Source organism: Mauremys reevesii, linkage group 5 (genome assembly GCF_016161935.1).
Source record: "Mauremys reevesii isolate NIE-2019 linkage group 5, ASM1616193v1, whole genome shotgun sequence".
In the NCBI taxonomy this organism is placed as follows: domain Eukaryota; kingdom Metazoa; phylum Chordata; order Testudines; family Geoemydidae; genus Mauremys; species Mauremys reevesii.
The window spans coordinates 66,944,995-66,966,959 of NC_052627.1; the positions used below are offsets into that span (position 1 = coordinate 66,944,995).

The 21,965-nt window shown below is 39.2% G+C and overlaps 1 protein-coding gene across 7 annotated transcripts in view; it reads left to right on the top strand.

The window, feature by feature from the left end:
* TLL1 (tolloid like 1) overlaps positions 1-21,965 on the top strand; it is a 388,529-nt gene that overhangs the window by 44,641 nt on the left and 321,923 nt on the right. The gene's annotated exons all lie outside the window — the stretch shown is intronic.

Below are 21,965 nucleotides of genomic sequence, written 5' to 3' on the forward strand. Positions count from 1 at the left end.
TTCGGTTCAGAGTATTCTATAACTATACAGTAGAGGCCAAATTCTCAACATCGGCAATATGGGCTTGAGCTTGCAAGGTGCTCAGGACACTGGCCCTGATCCAGCAAAATGCTGAAGTTCATGTTTAACTTTAAACATGTGCCTAATCCCATTGACATCCATGGGGTTACGGATGTATAAAAAATTAAGCATGTGCTTAAGTGCTTTGCTGGATGGGGACCAGAGTGCTCAGCACCTTGCAGGATCAAGAATTATCTGTAAGCACATCTACTTGCCTATACCAAAAACTATATCTGGGCCTGACTCTGCATACTCTTGATAAAGGTTTCCAGTTGGCCCAATATGGAATAAATTATCCTGAATGAAAAAGTAGAACTTTTCCCTATAATGCTATTAATACTATACATTCCATCAGCTGTGTCTTTAAGTGTTCAATAATGCATTATAGTATAGAAAAGGGATAATGGAGGAATCTGCCTTTACTATTGAAAAACCTCTGTTGTACATTTTTGCATCCCCTGCATTTTCTAAGAAAAGCTCTCTTCAAAGCAAGAAGTGCATTTTTTTCAGCAGTGTCAAAGTATTGACTGAAGAAAAGTAAAATAGTTTAAAGAAAAGTGCTTATGTAAGGTTTTTTTTGTTTTTATTTTTTAGTTAAAAAGTCATAGGGAAAAGCAGGAGTGAAACATTGTCATCTTTCTAGACTGTTAAGTGATAACGATGGCCCCATTTCAACTTAAGCATGTGTCTAATGAGGTAGTCCTAATGAAGTCATGATTAGAATTAGGCATAGTGTTGCTATCCTAAAAGTTCAGAAATCATGAGTGAGATTCCATAAAATCATGAGACTGACTTAAAATATGAGATTTTTTGACTGGCTGCTCATGTTCCTTGACGTAGAGAAGCTGCCATCTTACTTGCTCTCCTGCTCGTATGTTCTTCCCCATCAGGTACAAGCCTGCCTGACTGCCTGGGTCCATAGTCTGGTGGTTAGCCATGTTACACTGTTATTTTTAATGTGCTAGCTCTGCTTAAACTAGCGTGTGTGTGTCTGTCTATCTGGGCTGGGAGGCATTCTCCCAGCTGCACTGTAGACATATGGTGAGTGTCCCTTTCTGCCCACTGTTAGCACAGGGGTAACATCATAAGTAAGGGGATCCTGGCTTTCAACCTATTGGAAACCATGGCAGCCTGGCTGCTGACTGAAAAGTCTTTAGGGAAATGGTAGCCATTGTAAGTGAGGGCAGCCTGACATCTCTTCCCTTGAGAACAAGGGTGGATAGTAGCCATTTTAATTTTTAATAATGGCTACAAAACCTGAGGTTACTTCTGCTGATCACCATGCACAGTTATTAAAATTGACTAAATTCATGAGACTCCAGGCTATAAACAACTGGAGATTGTTTGTTTAAAGCCTGTGTACATTAAACATGTGGCAACGAACACTTCAGACACATGCTCTCTTCATGAAAGCCTTGATTCTGCTTTGAGACCCTCTGTCTACTCCTGCTTCTGTGATATTGCACTTCTGGTGTTAAGCTTCAGGACTGCCTTGAAAAGCCATGTCTGTGGGAGGAGTGGGGGATGCCTGAGAAATCTAGCATAAGGATAACATCCTCACTCTATTCTGTGTAAGAGGAGAGCTCTGAGCCTCCAGCCCCTTCAGTTCCTTCTCCCTAGTTGTAGTTTTGAAGTTATTTAGAACTGTTAGGTAGAGGGGAAGATGGGCAGGTAATGTGAATGCAGAGGTGACACCAAATCATTGTTCGTTGAGAAAGTAACTTCTCTTTTTGGGCAAATTGTCAGTTAATAGGGACTTTTTCCTCCTGTTGTCTGTGATACTGGCTTTTAAAAAAAATCTTCTCATTGTGCAATGAGACAAAACATATGTACAGTAGTGTTCTCCCTTTAGCTCTGTGCTAGGTTGACAGAACTTTCATAATAAACCTAATGTTTCAGTCCAGCTTTAAGACTGAAATTTGACACAGATGTGGTCACTCCCCTGCTGAGGATCAGCTTACCAACACAGTTAACAGTAATTTCTGTTCAAGGGTTTGTTACTAGGAACTTGGTTTTCTTTTTATATCACCAAAGAAGAAAATCTTTAGAACGTTTATTAAACATGGATAATATGTGGGGGGAGAATATAAAAGGTAAAACACTTAAGCACAAAACACTAAGTAAATCTTTATTTTAGCAGTCTTTAGAAGTTAGAAACAACTGGCTTGATGGTATTAAATGTCCTTGTTGATGAAGGAAAGTCAATTTTAGCCCTTAGGAAAGTCAATGTTGGCCCTTAGGTTTCAGCTGTTGTTAAAGTCCAATTCCATTTCTTGTTGAGAGATGCCCACACATTGGGTTTGGGGGAGGTAGAGAATAGGAAAAATAGTATTTCTTCTGTTGACCTAGCTATTGGCTCTTGGGAAGGTGGATTAAGTACAGTGATGGGAGAACTCCCACCATCACTGTAGCGGGTGTCTACACTGTATAGTGGTGTAGCTGTAGCTGTGCCACTGTAGCATTTTAAGTATAGCCATAGCCTAAGCCAGATTCTTCTAGGACAAAAGACATCAAGAGGTGGGGAAAAAGGTACAGTAGGAGGAACAAGAGGGGCAATACCACAGAGGGGTGGGGGACTCCATGAACCTTAGATTAAAATATCAGGATATAGTCTTAGAGATGGTGCATGTTTTCCTTTCCTTGTCTGGTATAAATATTTTTCAGGATCAGAAAAATGAAAGCCCAGCTGCCTTCCCTGCTAAATCGTGGGATCCCAGCATATGGGAGTAATCAGCGTTGTTGTCATGATCATTGAGGAGGTGATCGTGAAGTTCTGCTCTTCTCCAAGCTCACTGCCATACTGACCAAGTGTTTGCCAAATGTTAACACGAGAAATTTTCAGAATGAGTGGTAACCATTTCCTATCCAAATTACCCCCAAAAGTTCCTGGTGCATATCTCTTCATTTTTAAGATGATTCTGGTTTATTGCTAAAACAATTGTGTAATCTCCCCAGAAATCTTAAGTGCTTAATCAACTGTTTTTAGTTTAAACAAACCGCATTTATGTCATACGCTAATATGATCATTTTGATACCTTTTACCCACTTTGGATAATTTAAAACTTCACCCTCTGACACACAAGCATGAAAAAAAGTAGGGTTCAGTCATACTTTAGCAATAAGGGTACAGTATTTTTGGAGAGGTTCAGATTTTCTTGGCATGCACGTTGCTGAAGACCACTTTCTTCTTCAAATCCAAACTTTACAAGCAATTAGTACTCAGTGAGAACCAGCTGCTTTGACTTTTTTGGAGGATGGGGAGGGAAGAAACTTTTTAAGTTATTGATATTTTAACATGAGTCTCTGCTAGTACAGTGGCGAGCCTATTTTCTTATTTCATAATATTATGAGCTGAGCCAAACCTTGTTATGGATTGAGTTAAAACCTTGTTCAAACTGAGGTGTAACTGCACCTTTCACTTAAGATAGTTGTAAGAAACACTTATGGGGCCACACCCTATAACAAAGTCTAATAGTCTGCCCATAAACTAGCACCATGAGGGTGGGGAGTTGCACTGGGTGTTGTGACCAGGTGTGTTTGAGGCAAGGCAAAACACACAGACTGAAAATGGAGGGGGTCACAGGCAAGAAGCAAGGAAGCCAGGCATTAGCCAGTGAGCACTGTGTGACCCTGGAAAAAGCTACAGAAACAGCATTTGGGTTTGTTGGCTGAAGAGGCTTAGGGCTTTTATAAAAGCAGATTTAATCAATTTCTACTTTCAGCTAGAACGTCCCCAGTGCCCTGAACTTTGACTACCTGCTCAGGTCAAAATGGGACAGCAATGTCTTATGAATAGAACCAAAACCTTGGTTCTGAACCCTGAATCTAAATCTAAGTTTCAATCAAATTTATTATTCATTTGTATTATGGTAGCTTCTAGGAGCCCCAGTCATGATGCAGGACCCCATTATGCTAAGTGCTATACAAACACAAAGACCGATCCTTCTCCTCTAAAGCAGCAAAGAGTCCTGTGGCACCTTATGGACTAACAGATGTATTGGAGCACAAGCTTTCATGGGTGAATACCCACTTTGTCAGACACAGATGAAGTGGGTATTCACCCACGAAAGCTTATGCTCCAATACATCTGTTAGCTTATAAGGTGCCACAGGACTTTGTTGCTTTTTACAGATCCAGACTAACATGGCTACCCCTCTGATACTCCTCCAAAGTGTTTGCAGTCTCTAAGGCAAGAGGCTCATACAGATAGACAGGGAGCACAAGGAAAGAATAATTTACTTTATACTGAGTCAGATATGGAAACATCAACATCTGGGAATTCTGGGTCCAGATCTCGATTTTTGACGCTAAACTCTGGGAGGGTTTGGGTCTAAGGTTTTGTTTCAATCAATTAGAGATACGTTTGAATCTGGTGTTTTAGGCTTTATATCCAGAAAAAGCCACAATTCACTCGTTAGGCCACAACCTGGTCAGATAGTTGCATTTCAATCATGAAGTGCATTGTGGCCTAACACAGCCACTATTTGCCTTCCTCATTCCCTCTATTTCATTATAGCATCAACTTCTTACGTCTTGTTTTAGCTGATTGACATTTTTCAGACAGTAAGCTTTTTCACTGAAAAATGTTTGTCTAAATTTTGGCTTTTTTGTAGAAAATCTTAACATGAAAATTTTCATTTCTATTTAAAACATTTTGTTTTAGTTTTTTTCATTTAAAAAAAAAACCAAATGACATTTCGATTTGAATCTTCCTATGGGAAAATGAACACTTTTTTCAATTGCAAACATTTGATTGAAGAGTTTTCACTCAGATTTCTTATAGGAAAATTTGTTTTATCCAACCAGCTCTGTTTTGTCTTTAATTTGACTGTAAACTTTTAGAGAAAGGAGTATGTCCCTCGGCCTGCGCCGCTTCCAGCAGCTCCCATTGGCCTGGAGCAGTGATCCGCGGCCAGTGGGAGCCGTGATTGGCCGGACCTGCGGACAGGGCAGGTAAACAAACCGGCCCGGTCCGCCAGGGGCTTTCCCTACACAAGCGGCGACCCAGTTTGAGAAACCCTGCTGTAGAGTGACTAGCACTATGGAGTCTCGATTCTCTGGGAATTACTGTGATACAAATACTATTCTCAACTTGAATATAGGTATGCAGAATGTAATTTGGTCATGACTCTATACCACTAATATCAACTGGAGATTCTTATTTAGTTTAACAGGTAAAGCTGCTCCTTTGGGAAGATATGAGGTTAGGTTGCTGCTGGGACTGGTTAACCTAAAGATACCAAGTAAAGACACATCAGATGAGGAAAATTGTTTCATAGAATTTCATTAGTTAGTTATAGAGCTGAACTGCTGCCTCCAGTCTTACCCATTGGCTTCATTGGATTTGCATAGATTTAACTGAGCACAGAAGTTAGCCGAAGAGTGTGATTTTTAAAAAGCCAAATATAGATAATTCTTCATTTTGATTTGCTTGGTTATTGTCCCTCAGTTCGGACAACCTCTGCTATTCATGATCATATAATTTACTTTTATTGCTATAGACACATTTATTTCCTGTTAACTTTGGTTTGCACTTTTTAGTAAAGAGGTATCAAAGTGAAAAGATGGATTGTAGGAGGCTTGCTCATACTGCATGGTGAACAGTCCTGAACATACATAAAAATGTAGAAACAGCAAAGAGTCTCTATGGTTGTGTGGAATACTTAGAAAAGTTTCGGCCTTACCTTCTTTTCTTTTGTTCCTTTATTTAAAAAAAAAAAAAGACAAAATGGAGAACTACTAAAGCAGAGGGAAATATAAGAGAGATTGGAATTTAAGCAACCTTATCTCTGAATTCCTGACTCTTGTGAGATTCTCTCTGTTTTAGCATTCCACTCATGTATTGCTTAGAATTGAGTTTGTTTTGTCTTTGCTAATGGATATGTGTGCCATTCTGTCAGTGGTTCCCTTCTTTGTCCCATTCATTTGGCCAGAGATAAGGGGTACTATGGTCAGCAAATATCCTCTGCATTTCATCTTGTGGTGAAGCTGTGGTTGACTTTTTAGTTTGGCTTTGGCTGTGTTCAGTTTGTTTCAGGCAAAGTAAAGTGTTCCTTTACTATTTTACAAATAATAGTAGATTACGAAACCCTTTCCTACCAGTCTTCATCACTGCAGTTGAGCTGTCTGCTGTATACAAGGAAACTAGTTGCATGTCCAAGGTTAAAAGGAAAATTACATCTTTCTTTAGTTAGGAAATTGGAAATTCAAAAGGTAAACAGAATCACTTGTTGTGAAGAAACTGACTTTTTTTATTTAAAATGTACATTCCCCCCGATTTTTCATTTTAATTGGCATTTGAGAGTCTACTAGCAGTGGTGTTGTTACTAATTTATATATCTACATACACACTTTTATATATTTTAGCATGTATTTCTGGCAGCTTAAGTCTGTGAACTTAATACGAGTGTGTGACAGTAATTTATTTTAGCAATAGAAGAATTCCAGAAGGAATTCAACAGCCTTCTCTAGTATTGGTGCTATTGCTTCTAGGCATGTGCTTGTGTATCAGATCTGTCAGACACCTCTTTACTTCAGCCAAAAAGGATTTTGCCTTAAAGTAAGATGCGTGCAAATGGATTTCCTATCCATTACAACAAACAGGTGTCATCACCAGAAAAACAAATCCTAGGCCCACTGCACAGAAACACATTTGGTGATTGAGTCTTGTCTGCTAGCTTGGGATCTTCTTCAGGCTACTTATCTCCTGGCTCCGTATTTTAACGTACCACAACTTCAATACAAGCACTGCTTAGGAAGTACTCCATTTCTATGATTTGCTAACCTTTAGCTCAGATTGCATGCTCCTGAGGGCAGGGAGATGTCTCTTCTTAATTATCAGATGTTTTATAGAAATAGTAATTTTAACTTGCATAAATATGAGATGCTATCATGTTCTTATGTGGTGTTATTTCAGCTGGCTGATATCTGAATGCTCAGTACTTGCTAAAGGCTTGTTGTTGGTCTTGAAGAGTTTAAGAAAATGCTAAGTAGCCTTTAGTTACCATCCTATATTTTTCTATGGCTGAAGAAAAAAGTAACTGAGCAAATATGAAAATAATTAAATCTGATTGTAGACAACGCATATATGTTGTCATCTTGATTCAGTTTGAGCTCACTGTTTTTGTCCTGAAAATAACAGGAAGAATAAAAGATTTGTTTAACTTACTTTTCAATATTGCTGCCTATTGTTATCTCTCACACACAACTGTTTGTTCTTTTACATAAAGACTGTAGTAGCACAAGAGTAGCTGTCAGATTCTGAGTAGCTGTTTATTCCCAGAAAAATAAGAGCCAGTACCTGTGCAGTGTGAGCTTTCCATTATCTAGTCAAGCTCAGGATGCTGTGGTATTCTGCTGCTGCGTTCCCTCTGAAGGAAGCAGTATTTCAGTGGTAGATAAATGAATCTTCTCTCCTTATTTGTATTGCAATGATTTCACTGGTGAAAATATGGTGGTAATCTCCCTTTCTAGTGAGGAATAAAGGATTGCTGAAATAGAAAAATCTATGGTCCAGAGGCAGTTCTTGGATCTATGTTCTTGCCCCATTCAGCTCAGACTAGAAGGTTTGAAACTGAACTAAATGGCACCTAGGTTGAATAAACTGCTTATTGATCTGATTCATGGTATGGGTAGGGTTGCCAACTTTAATTGCTAAAACTGGACACCAATGCCCCACCTCTTCCCCTGAGGCTCCCCTCACTCCATTGCTCGCTACCCCCCACGCCTTCCCCGGGACTCACCTGACACCTGCAGAGCCTGGTGGAGCCTGCCTCCTCAGTTGGGGCACAGTGGTTGGGCCCTAGCTCAGAAAAGGAGCAAGGGGTTGGGGGCATGGTGGAGCAGAGATGGGTTGGTCCCTGGAGCGAGTGGCTAGGGGCAATCAGTGAGCATGGCGGGGTGGAGGGGAGAGGTGGACAGGATCTCCCCCAGGCAGCAGCGCTGGTACCTACCTCTCAGCCAGTTCTCTCTGTCAGCAGCTGAGCCGCTACTCCAGGCAACAGCTGTTGCTCATCCCACCCTCTTGGTGGGGAGGCTGATTGTGGTTACTCCGGTAACTGGATTTTTAGCATCCAGTCAGCAGTACTGACCGGACACTACCAGGTCCCCGTTTTGACTGGACTTTCTGGTTAAAAAAAACAAAACAAAACAAAAAAAAAACCCAGACACCTGGCAACCCAGGGTCATAACTAAATCCCAAAGACTCCACCTATTGTGGGGACCTTACCCTGTAACATTTGTAAAGAATGTTGTACATAAGACTTAAGGCACAGCGGCAAACAGAGTAGCATGTGGGGAAACTTGTATAGCACCTGACCTAAATCAGCACTGTTAATCTCTCACTTTTGAAAGTACTAAATTCACTCTCAAATGTGTATCAAACATTTAATGACTTCCTATAGACTTTGAAAATACTGTAATTGATTTAGCAAATGAATTAGTAAAGATTTTAGCAGGCTGGTCTCTGGTACAATGTTATGAGACCACAGAAGGATTAAAAAGAGACTTCCCACTACCTCTAGATTTCACATGTATCACTGCAGTACAGGCCAGTCTGTCTGTAAATGGGATTCTGACATTTTTGAAAGATTGTCACAGGGCAACCAGAGCAATAGGCAACTATTGCCTATCTCTTCAAGCTATAAATAGCAGTAACCTCTGTTTTGTTTCATTTGTCCAAACCCTACCTCATTATTGGCTACTTAAAAGTAAGCTTGGTCTTCAACTTGTAACCGGTCCTATTCCATGGATTGGAGGCCCAAGAAAGATTAACTTTCCTGTACAACTCCTAATTTTATGTGCATCAAACCTAAAGAAGCTAGTTGCGTTAAAATTATTGGTTCCTTTTACAACTTCACTGTAAACGTTTTGGTCTAAGATAATAAAACCTCTGCCAAAGTCTAACCACACAAACATGAGAGTTCTACATGGTATTTGCCATTCCTTTAATGAAAAGGGTGAAATAAAAAACAGTTTTACTTACTCCGCGATTGTCTGACACAAATGAAACAGAGCAGGTGAAAAGAAGGGAAAGGATCAAACGTAGAGAGAAGCATTTTAGCATGTGATTATGAATTTAGCACTTTGTGAATATTGCTGGAAACAAGATTCCCGTGATCAGTGATTCAAATTTTTGTATCACAGAAAGACTTACCATCATTTTCTAAGGAATTTTAGTAGTCAGTAGTGTATGTACACACAGTGGAAGCACATGAGGGATAAGGCATAGTTTTAATGGCCATTGAAGTTAATGGGAGCCTTTCAGATCCTTAGTGAAGGATGTGATGATTACTTTTGTTCCTCTGGATAGCTTATTTGGCTGTTTGCTGTTTTGAATGGTGAATGTGACAGCTCTAGAACAGGGGCAGCTCTAGCGATTTCACCGCCCCAAGCAGGGCGGCACGCCATGCGGGGCGCTCTGTCAGTCGCCGGTCCCGCGGCTCCGGTGGACCTCCCGCAGACGTGCCTGTGGATGCTCCACCAAACCCGCGGGACGAAGGCCCCACCCCAGGCACGCCTATGGGAGGTCCACCGGAGCCACCTGCTGCCCTCCCGGCAACCGGCAGAGCAACCCCCGCGGCATGCCGCCCCAAGCACACGCTTGGTGTGCTGGGGTCTGGAGCCGCCCCTGCTCTAGAAACTTAACAACTATTGTAAGAACCTGACAATAATTAAGGGGCTCTATTTTATCCCATTTTCATGTTGCTTGAGTTATATTAAAGAACCCCTCACCCCTTGAGCAAGACAATTTTATCAGTGAATGGGTAAAACCCAAGCTCTTATTAATCAGAAACTGAGCTTGGCCTTTTGGAGCTGAATGCTCAGTTTTCCCCCGTATCTATCTTTTCCCACCTAAACTATCTGTCCACGAATGCACGCATACTACTCCTTAGTTCTAATTGTTATCATGGAAATGTGACCAAGTCTTAGACTGTGACTTGTTTAATTTCCACTGCTTATCTGAGGTTGAGCATTAGTCCTTAGACTATCAGATTGCTACATGTCCATTTTCCTGGTGACATTTACAAAGCTTGCCAGGGTATAGTATAAATAAAATGAATGTTATACGGACATAACATGTTGCTTAATCAAAAGAATCAAATATTCCTGGGAACAAAATTATTGTGGAGAGTGAGTCATTTAAATTTACTAGCATAGGAACAGATTTACTGTAAACCAATTATTGTCAATCTTGCGTAAACTTAGATTTTTGAACGATGAACATTTTTATGAGGTTAAAGATTTAGCAAAGTATTTAGAAGAACTGCAGCCTGGAAATGGAATCCTTACATTGTGTTTGATTCTTTAATATTTCTAACTTATTTTATGATCTAATGTTTGGTTCCCAGAGGTGAATCATTAAGTGAGGAGAAACACAAAGGAGTAGATAGACAAGTAGTCATAAATCAGATGGAGACCCTCAGATTCCTGGGTAAATACGTGAAAAAGCAAGCATTTCAACTGTAAAATAAATCAATTACTAAAGAAAGAATGTAATGTAACTAAAATGAGCCATTGGTTGCCCCTTTGTTTAGATAGGAGTTGCACTTCATCAGATAGTGGTTGGTACCTGATGTTCATTCTCTAGATCTGTTCAGCCACAGAACTCTCCCATTTTCATGCCCCAAGTTTGGCGCTTTTTACCGGCACTTAAAATTAAAGAGCGGATGGTCCAAATGGTTAGAGCACTAGCCTAGGACTCCAGAGACTTGGAGTTAACTCCCTGCTCTGCCTCAGACTTCCTGCATGACCTCAGGTAAATCACTTTGTTTCTGTTTGATGACCCCCTTAATATTCATAAAATAGGGATAAATAGCACTCCCCTACCTCTCAGGGGTGCTGTGAGGGGAAGAATACATCAAAAGATGGGGAGATGCTCAGATATCATGGTGGGTGGAGGGTTATATCTTGGATAAAAGCTATGCATGCATGCGTCACTAACTTAGCCATAGTGAATGTAAACATCTTGTAAGGAGTGCACTGAATGAGACATGGCTCCACAGTGGCCATTACTTTGGCACTCATTCCTTTAATTTATTAATCTGTTGATTTGGTTACCTCACTTAAATTTTAAAAACTGTAACACAAAAAAGGGTTAGTACAAAACATCTCCAGCCACTCTGGACAACTTCAGAAGCAAACATTATTACACAAACAAGTTAAGGTTGCTAAGTGACAATGTATTTATTGGTTATGCCTCTTAAAAAGCCCATGCACTAAAAAGCCAGGACATGAATAATTAAGTACATAAAAAATTCAAACGTATCTTGCTTAGCAAGAATTTGTTACACAATAGACTTTTTAAACATTTTTTTTATTTTGTATTAGATTATTATTGTGTGATTTGCCAGCTAAGTCACTTTTTGTGTTACTTTGCTTCCTGGATTAGATGAATGAAATTTTAGTAAACAGGAGGAAAATTGGAGATTTCAAACTGGAATTGTTAATGGGACCAGTGCAAACACATGAACAAGACTTCTTTCTTTGAATATTATTGTAAACAAAGTCACTGCATTCATGGGAAAGAAACAATGAAAACAAGAGTCATAAATACTGATAATTCATGTTTTTATTCAAATGTGCTTTCTGTAGAGTTGACATAGCTCTAGTAAAAGGGCTTTTAAAGATTAGCAAATGCATGAACAATCATCTATTGTTGTAGACAAATATAGAAATACTGTGGAGGTGGGATCAGTATTTATCTGCTGACCATAAAGCAGTGGCCCCCTTTCTTTTCCCCTTAATATTTTTGGCGGAAATGTCTGTGAAAAAGGAAAGCACAGATCTTGGTACCTTTGGGTAACTCACTGCAAATAATAATAAATTACCCCATGTTCTTTCTGCTCATAAGAAATTTTCTTTCAAAATAAGAACTTTATTACAACAAATAATCTTTGAGTTTTAGTCAATATTATTCTTTCTTTGTTCCATATCCCCACAATACTAATACTTATAATTTTCATTCAATGATCTCAAACACTTTATAAAGGTAAGTACCATTGCCCCCATGACTGACCTTTTCATGAGAAGAAACTTCTCCATAGATATTTGACCTACATTGTTTAAATCTGGGGAGTATAAATCTGCCTGGAGGTACTTTTTTAAGGGGACTGGGAGGCTGGAGTTGAAATTCAGTTAATACTGCTGCTTGCTAGGCTAGTAAAGTAACAGTAGTTCATAACAATTTTGTTTTTCAGAGTACATGAAAGAGGAACCCACTCTCTTTCCAAACCAAAAACTAAGGCTATGAAAATTATTCTTAAACAATTTTACCCATTTGGACCTGGAACCAAAAATGGACCAGAATGAAGCAGAGAATAGCAAAAGTTAATAATTTTTAAGGCCAGAAGGACCTACTAGGATTATTTAGTCTGAACTCTTGCATAACACAGGCTTTACAATGTCATTCAGTAATTCTTTCACTAGAGGGAATTATTCTTCCCTACTCTATACTATATTTACCACTACAAGCCCAATGATGAAACCCAACTTCAAACAAGATGAAATAAAAATGAAAAAGTTGGCATCTGACAGTGTGATGTGTGAATTGTGGGCTGAAGGACAAAGAAGCTGAAAAAGACCAAAGAGCATTTAAAATATAGATGTAGATTTTAAAATGTTAGTGTGATGGGTTCCCCCCCCCCCCGGGTGCCACCTGGAACTGGGGTACCACTGAGCCCCTGGGCTCCCTCTCTCACTGTACTGCTGTGACAAGCTGCAAAAGCCCACCAGATTACACATTCATACAGGTAGGGACACACCCAGCTGCCGTTACACACAGGTTCGCTAACCACCAGCTTTCCAGCCTGGGACCCCAGAGCAGTACCATCCTGGTCTGGTCAAATCTGGCCCGTATATGGGTTTAATACCCGATCCGCCTCTCCCTCAATGAGACGAGAACAATGGACACTTGTAACTAAGCAGAGATTTTCCCCAAGCACTCCAGTTAAAGCTCACTGGTTTAGATTAAACCAAAAACAAGTTTATTAACTACAAAAGATAGATTTTGAAGTGATTATGAGCGATAGCAAACAGATCAAAGCACATTACTTAGTTGGCATGTTTTTGTTTATTTGCTAAGCTTAATATACTAAATAGACTGGATATGAATCAGCAGATTCTTACCCTGAGAAATGATATAAGCAGGCTGAAGATATTTAAGGAGCAAGCTGCACTTGCTTCACCCACTGCACTTGCTTGCAATCACCAGGTATTTCATGCACAGACTAGAAATCCCTTTAGCCTGGGTCCAGCACTGCCCCCAGTTCAGTCTTTGGCCCTCAGGTGTTTTCAGGAGTCTTTTTGTGCACGGAGTGAAGAACACTAGATGATGTCACTCCTTGCCTTATATAGCTTTTGCATAGGGCGGGAACCCTTTGTTCCAAAGCTTTGTTCCCTGACCAGTCTGTGGGAAAAATACTGACATCTCAAGATGGAGTCCAGCATCATGTGGCCTAGTCACATGTCCTTGTAGAATCATAGCAGCCATCAATCACAGGTTATCTAATGTGTTCAGGAAGGCTCATCAGGTGGGAGATAAGCTTTGCCCTAATGGCTCATTGCCCTGAATAAGCCCTTCCCGACCAGCTATCTAGACTGAAAGCATCTTGTCTAGTGGGCCTTACCCAGGTGTAACTACATTTGAAATACAGATACATAGTCAATATTCATAACTTCAGATACAAAAATAATACATGCATGCAAATAGGATAATCATATTCAGCAAATCATAACCTTTTCAATGACACCTTACATGACTTGACTTGTACAAAATGCATTATAATTTTATCATATCATATTATTACTGTGAAGAATATGGGGTGTAGTGTCATGATTAGGTCCTATTGGAACTGAAAAAACAAACAAAAATATCTCATAGCAACTTTATAATAGTATAGCTCCTAGCTAAAGCAAACAACCTTCAGCATTAGAACAAGCCTTTGTCCAGACTAAACAAAATCTCTTCAGCGTGGTGTAGGCTTCTGCTAAGCTAAACTGACTTTCATTCAGCTTGAGAATCTGGGCTATGTAGAAGCCTGTCACAGCTTTGAATCTTTCAAGACTGCAGTAGCATGTTTTATAGCAAGTAAGCTGCTCCCATGGTAGGCTCTGACTAATCAGCTTCCTCCATTTGTTTCAAAATGGAGCCTCCCAGGCAGTAGCTAACACTGCAGCCACCCTCCGCTTGAGGAGAATACCATCACCAGTATGGCTTCCTCCAGGTAACTCATAGCTGGTTTGCTCTTTTTCTCTACAGAATGCACCCTGAAGCTGGTTTCTACTTTACCATTTTTTAATCCTTTGTTTAATCCTTAGCTGATGGTGTCAAATTTGCAGATGAACTGAAGCTCAGCAGTTTCTCTTTGAATTCTGGTCTTGAAGTTTTTTTGCTGCAGGATGGCTACCTTTAAATCAAACAAATTTAAATCAAACAAATTTAAAACAAGGACTGTGAATGGCTAGCCAACTACAAAAGCAGTTTCTCCTCCTTTGGTGTTCACACCTCAACTGCTAGAAGAGGGCCTCATCCTCCCTGACTGAACTAACCTTGTTATCTCTAGACTGATTCTTGCCTGCATATTTATGCCTGCCTCTGGAAATTTCCACTACATGCATCTGACAAAGTGAGTATTCACCCACGAAAGCTTATGCTCTAAAAGTTTGTTAGTCTATAACAGGAGTCAGCAACCTTTCAGAAGTGGTGTGCCGAGTCTTCATTTATTCACTCTAATGTATGGTTTCGCATGCCAGTAATACATTTTAACCTTTTTAGAAGGTCTCTTTCTATAAGTCTGTAATATATAACTAAACTATTGTTGTATGTAAAGTAAATAAGGTTTAAAAATGTTTAAGAAGCTTCGTTTAAAATTAGCCCCAGAGCAGTGGCCAGGGGCTAATTTTAAATGAAGCCTGGGCAGTGTGAGTGCCACTGAAAATCAGCTCGTGTGCCACCTTCGGCACACGTGCCATAGGTTGCCTACCCCTGGTCTATAAGGTGCCACAGGACAATTTGTCCCTTAAAGCAGAAAATGGTACTTCTACAAGTATACCACAGCACAAGCAGTAATACTGTACTTAACCCTTCTATAGAGCTTCTAATCTTGAAAGTGCATTGCAAACAATAATCTTCAGAACACAAATGAGTGGCATTCCTTAGTGAGCACAAGGAAGTGTAACTAGAAATATTGGAATGAAACCGTGACACTTTGTATATCAAAGTAGCACTCTGGACCCCCATATTCACCACTCTGATATGTTTTGTACAATGCATGCCTTGTAAGGTACCATTTAAGACGTCTTGATCTGTTTAACATTAATATGCTGTTGAATTGTATATATTATCATTGTATCTGAAGTTTTGCTACTTGTGTGTTACTGAAATATATTGTGAGGTTGGGTGACACCCACAGCCAGCCTTTTAGTGGCAAAAAAGGAACATTTATCACAGGCCAGATGGGCGTTGATGGCCCATCAAGAAGATTCCACTTTCCCAGAGAACTCCTCAAAGAGGGCACATATGCAATGGGTCTGCCTAATCCCCACAGCAAGGATCTTCCTAGCAGCTGGAAGAAAGTATAACAGAGGGACAGTGACATTGTTTGGCCTCTCCCCTCTGAACATCTGGAAGATAATCTGGAAGACAAAGGGCTTGTCTACACTTACTGGGGGATTGATGTGTGGCGATTGATACATCGACCGTTGATGCATCTATCGCCACGCGTCGAACAGGTCTAGTGAAGACCTGCTAAATCGACCATGGATCCCTCTCCCGTCGACTCCTGTACTCCACTGGAATGAGAAGAGTAGGGGAGTTGATGGGAGAGCGTCTCCTGTCAGCACAGCGTAGTGTGGACCCTGTGGTAAGTAGATCTAAGCTACATTGACTTGAATTACTCCATTAACGTAACTTAAATTTCATATCTTAGATTGGCTTTCCCTGTAGTCTAGACAAGGCCAAAGACTTTGAACTTGGGAGATTGTCTCCTTAGCCTGGGACCAGTACAGCCTGTGTATTAAGAACTGTGAGCTGCCTGTAACATCTATTAGGGTGAGACACTGCTTGATTAAAATCGTGTTTAGTCTGAGGAATTTAGACTGCAAATGTATTTATTTTTATTTCTTATGTAACAAACTATGCCTGCTACTTATAAAAAATTAAAATCTATCTTTCTGTAGTTAATAAATCTGTTTTATACTTTATCTAAAACAGTGGGATTATGGTTGAAGTGCTTGAGGAATCTCAGCTCAGGTTAACAAAAGCTATTGCATGTCCACCCCCCTTTGTAGGAGTGGTGAACAAATTTAATAAGCTTGCACCGTCCAAGGGAGTCTTGAGCAGGGTAGGATGGTATATTACTGGGGTGTAAGGCTGGGGGCTGGAGTGATTGGCTGGTGCCTCTCTGTATAATTCATGAGTGGCTTAGAGAGCCTTCCAGCAATTTAGCTCGATGTGGGACTCCACATGCTGATGGCTGAGTGATCACCACGCCTGGAGGTTGGCTGGTAGCATAATATTGTATGAGACAGCCCAGCCTGGAGAGTTAAGGGGGGCACAGTGGTTCCACAGTTCCAGGTTGTACCCCAGAGATCCTGTCACAGAAAATGAGGGGAAAAATTAAATGCAGTATTAAAAAAAACAGTCCTAATAGTGGCCTATTGTTCAATGATCTCCAAAATGAAAAGATAGTAATGGTACTGCATGGAGAATGGTTCTCTGGCAGGGGATGGATAAAATGACCAAACAGTTCTCTTTTGGCTCCAGTTTCTATGGTGTTTTTGTAGTGAAGTGAATTCCTAATAGTTTAATTTTCTCTGAAAATCCCTGCTGAAATGTTGCTAATCTTTGGCTTTAGATGGTGTACTAAAAACCCTGAGGCCAACCTTGGGCATGCATCACCATATATAGAGACTGAAATGCATGTGTGATAGCTGATTTTACTGGTTATCTGTACATATATGCATGCCCATGCATTGTATACAAGATAGTATTAGGCTCTTAGTTCATTCATTCTTTGACCATGTATAATGACTCTGGATATGATTTTTCACTGTAAATTTAAGCAAAATTCACGGAACAGTCATGGAGAAAATGTACAAAATTGGGATATGGTCACAATGGGGCTGAAGCTGGAGTCCCACTGCTCGGGACTGGTAGTTCAAGCCCAAGTGGGGCTGAAGCTGAAGCCAAAGATATCACAGATATCTGTTAAAATCACAATATCCATGACCTCCATGACCAAATTGTTTCCTTAATAATGACCACGTATAATATTTCTGCTGTAGATACCTGTGTTCAGCATTAATATTGTTCAACGTGTTCTTGACCTGATGTTTTGTATAGTAAATTTTGTCTGAAATAAATACAAATTTCATTACCCATATTACATATTTTTTTTAAAAGTAAGGCATCCTGAATTTAATGTTAATCAAGGAAGTTGGTAATCAGTGTTACAATGCGAACAAAGGGTAGTCTCTATCCTTTGCTATAAATAAGATGATCCTACTTGCAACCTACCTAATACAATTCTTGAATGGAACCATTTGTGTTGATGAAGATAAAAATATGACCATGTAACACACTGGAATGCAGATATGAACAAAAATTGATATAATCTGCATGATCCAATGAGGTGACTACTATGTGTTACTGCCTTGATCATATGCTGGTTTTGCCTGTGAGGTAGATGGTGAATTAAACATGTCAATTGTTTGTTTTGGAATACTTAGTGTGAGATTCTGATTTCACTTTTGTTGCTGAGGAGAGTGGAAAAGACCCTCTCCCCCCCCAGCAACAAGTTTTGCCAGCATAAGCGCTCACGTGCACAGTGCTATGTAGGTGGCGGATGCTCTTCTGCTGACATAGCTTTAAGCTTGTAATTGTAGACATGGCCTAAGTGTACACAGAAGCAACTCCACTGGAATAACAGGTGTAAATGAGAAGAAAATAAGGTTCCAGGTCATTGAAAGTTTTTGAAAGGGAAAAAATTTGTCCTATTTTTAATAGTAAAACAATTTGTGCAAGGACAGCTTGTAACAAACAATTATTTGTCTTTCAGAGCCTTTTAAAATATTCTTTGCTTTTTTTTGCAGTTCATAGTGTTTCTAGTGAGTTGGATGACAGAAAAATTGTGCTAGGCACTTGCATCAGAAATATAAACTAAACCCCTTAATGATCTTCTGGAATGCATGAATAAAAATGGGGTTTTATTTAAACATATTCTGTATCTTAGTGTGCATTGGCTGATGTGCGCATTGGATTGGGAACACCGGACTTCTTAAATGGACTATGTGCTTTTGTTAGCTTGTACTGTTAAAAATGGAAACATGAGACTTTTGCTTAAGGACCGAACCTAGATAACGCTATCAAATGGGGGCCTAATCCATTTCCTATTGAATTTAATAGGAGTCTTTCCATCGACTGTAATGGAAATTGGATTAGCCTTTAATTGGATTGTGAATGGTGGTGATCTAAAGAATTTGGAGAGATGGATTCCAGACATAGCTCTGGATCTGAACACACCCTAACATTAAAAGGGGTGGAGATGTTTGTTTTGAATCCAGACCTGGGTTTCCATTTTATGAGTAACCACTATCTCTATAATGACCTCAATAACTTTGGGTTTCTGGTGAATTGAAATCCTGATCTAAATTTTGTGGCTTTGGCCCGTCTCTAGTTGTTGTTAATATGTCTGTGAACTCAGGAAGAGCAAGTTTAACAATTTTCTTGCTGGATTCTGGGACAGCAAAGATAGGCATTAGCTGCAACAGTTATTACAAGGGGGTGTAGGTGTGTAAAATTCAGGACACTATTGTGATAAGAAGAATTATCAGTGATTATTGTTATTTCAGGTAATTCTAGATTATTATTGCATTCCAAATATACAATTATCAAGATTTCATTAGTATGAAGTTAGTCAGAAAAACTCTCACATGGTTGCTACTTGGAAAAGTGGTTTGCTTGGCATTTGAGTTTGCTCATAAGTCATTGAGTGCTCCCAAGGCTAAAGGGAAAGAGCCTGATTTTTTTATCTAATATTCTCTATTTTGTTTTAGTAAAAGGGGCAAGTTGAGTGTTGTGTGCAACTCAGTGCATGTGCAGTAGAAAGTTACATTCTAATCAAAAGTCTATAAAAATAACTACACATGGGAATTTCAGACCTCCAACTGAAAAATATATTATTGAAATAAACAATTATTGGTGCTGACATCTCTCATTTTTTCTCCTTTGCAGGCTTTCCAACAAGACCCATAATAATATACACTTATGTAGCATCTGAAGATCTCTCAGTGAATAGCTTTATAAACATTACTTAAGGCTCACAATATTCATGTGGGCAGTAGGAAAAAATATTATACCCAGGGTATAGATGAGTCACTTGCATGTAGACAGTTTGTTGTTTTCTCAAGCTTACAGAGAGCCAGTGGCAGAACTGGGAATGAAAATAAGGATTTGGGATATCTGGTGCTATTCTTTACCTACTAGAATGCTACCTTCATTTTGCAGTAAAGTTTTTATTTATCAGATTCTCCATGAAGAAAGTTAACTACCATATATATTTTGCACTATCTGATATTAGAGATCAGCACCACCAGCTCCAAGTGTTCTGATATGAGCCAGGTTCCAAAAATCATGAGACCGGCTTAAAAATGAGATTTTAAAAAAGTGAAATCTTTGGGCCTTTTGTTTTGTCTTCTGTTGTTTGAGCCATTGGGATTTATGTTGTTCAGCATTTCTCTTTAACTATAAAGGCTAGAAACATTTTTTTTAATGGAAAGCTAAGATTATTCCAAAGTTAGTCCCAGCTCTTGGAAGCATGTATCAAAACAACAAATAACATAAGAGATTTAAACACTGAAAGAATGAACAAATGTAAAGTGTGTATTAAAGCAGAAGGAAAACACAGTGTCTGTCTATAACATTCTGCATATGAGCCGAAACAAAAATGGCTATTGTCTCTGCAGCAAAGGAGTGGTATAGGGAATCCTCCGTATTTAAAAAGGCAGTGCACAGAAAACAAAATGACATCTGAGTCTTTTCAGTTATATAGCTACATACGCCACACTTTTGTTGTTAATTGATTGGCTCCCAGGAACTGAAGTATAAGTCTTACTGTGAATTTTATCTAGCTGCATATGGAGGAAAGCTGTTCATAACCGCAATTCTACTCTGCGTAGATCAACCAAAAGCCTTGGGCTAGCTAATCCAATAAAATTACCAGTCTTGAAGAGTTTGTATTTTTTTTCCCTGTGTCAGCAAGGATGTAGATTTGTAAATATCCACACTAGCTGAAAGGGCAATAAGTTATTCATCTTTTGTTTTCTTACGTAATGCACTTCCTTATTTTCAGTAGAGAAGGAAATATAATGCTGAGAACCAGTGCTTGAAGTTGCCTACTCAGTCTTTCTCATAAATATAATAGTGAGTCAGAAGCTGCCAGCTTTGCAGGAAAAGCTATGTAACACCGCCACACAGAGATGAAAGAAGTATATTTTCTTAAGCACGCCTTCTACTACCAGAGTTTTAAAGAGTGATTAATTATAAAGGCCAGACGTCAATGTTTGTTTTCAGGGTAAAATTCTGGTTTGGGAACATCTCAAACCATTCACTTCAGATAAAGGAATTTTGGAATACACAACATTGTAGTTCTAGAACTGATGTACCATAAATCATTACAAAAATGTTTCCAAAGTGCATTAAATAGAAATGATTGTGGCATATAAAGGTGCACAAATGCATTCTCTCTCTCTCTCTCTCTCTCTCTCTATATATATATATCTATATCTATATCTATATTTAGGCTGCACTAAGAATTCTGAGTGAAGTTCTAGCCCCATTGAAGCTGTAGTATAGTTGTGGGTTAATGTAGGTAAACAGAGTTTACCCACATCTCATTTGGGGAATATGGAGTCTACACCCTTAGTGCCTACCATGCCACTTCCTGGCTTGGAACACCAAAAAGGTTAGTTCAGCCACTTCCTCCTTTTAACTATTGCACCATTTCATTGAAGTCAATGAGAGCTTTGCTTTTGACTTCAATGAGGCCAGGATTTCACCTCCCCCAGCTCACCCTTTCCTTTCAATCTCCAATAGACAACTTCCTGTCTTAAGCAGTCAAGTATACCCAAGGTTGCTAGTACAATTTACAACAACTGTTAAGTGAAGGTCCTCTCAATGTATCATATTTCTAATGTTCATTAGCTGTATTATCTAGGATGCTCTCTGACTAGTTGTTTGCTGGAATCTTCAGTTTTACTTGAGTTAGACTACTTGTGTGCTTAAAATTAAGCTCTTTGGGGCAGAAACTGTATTGCCAAATCCTAGCACAATGGGGTCCCAATCCTGAGTAGTTTGTGCGTCAGTACAAAACGTGCTATTTCATAATGGCTTCTAAAAGCTGACTTTTTTGTCCATGGTTTAGAATGAGATTGTAAATTTTAGTGGAGAAATTTTATTGAAAATTACTCATTACAGACTTCTAATTCAATGAGTACCACCTTACCCCACAAGTAGCTTAACTGAAGTCAGTGAGACAACTTGTGGAGCAAGATGATCAAGGAAAATATCAGCATCTATTCCTTATTAATACATTTTAATTAGAGGATTTTTTTGGGAAAAAGTTTTTAATCAAAAGTGCTGATTTATCAAAACCAAAAAACTTTCTCCAGAAAAGGGTTGACTTTTTTGACAAATTTCTCATTTTAAATTTGTTTAAAATAGTTCCATTTAGATATTCTTGAAATAAGATTTTCATTTAATTTGTTTGAAACAAATTTTCACTTTAAAATTTAAACTACAGTTAAGAAAAAAAGGGATGGGGGTGTGGCAAATTGCTGGCACTATTATGATGGGTCTCGTGCTTTCTCTTCTTTGGGGTGGTTCAGGGCGCCATTTCTTGCCCCTAAAT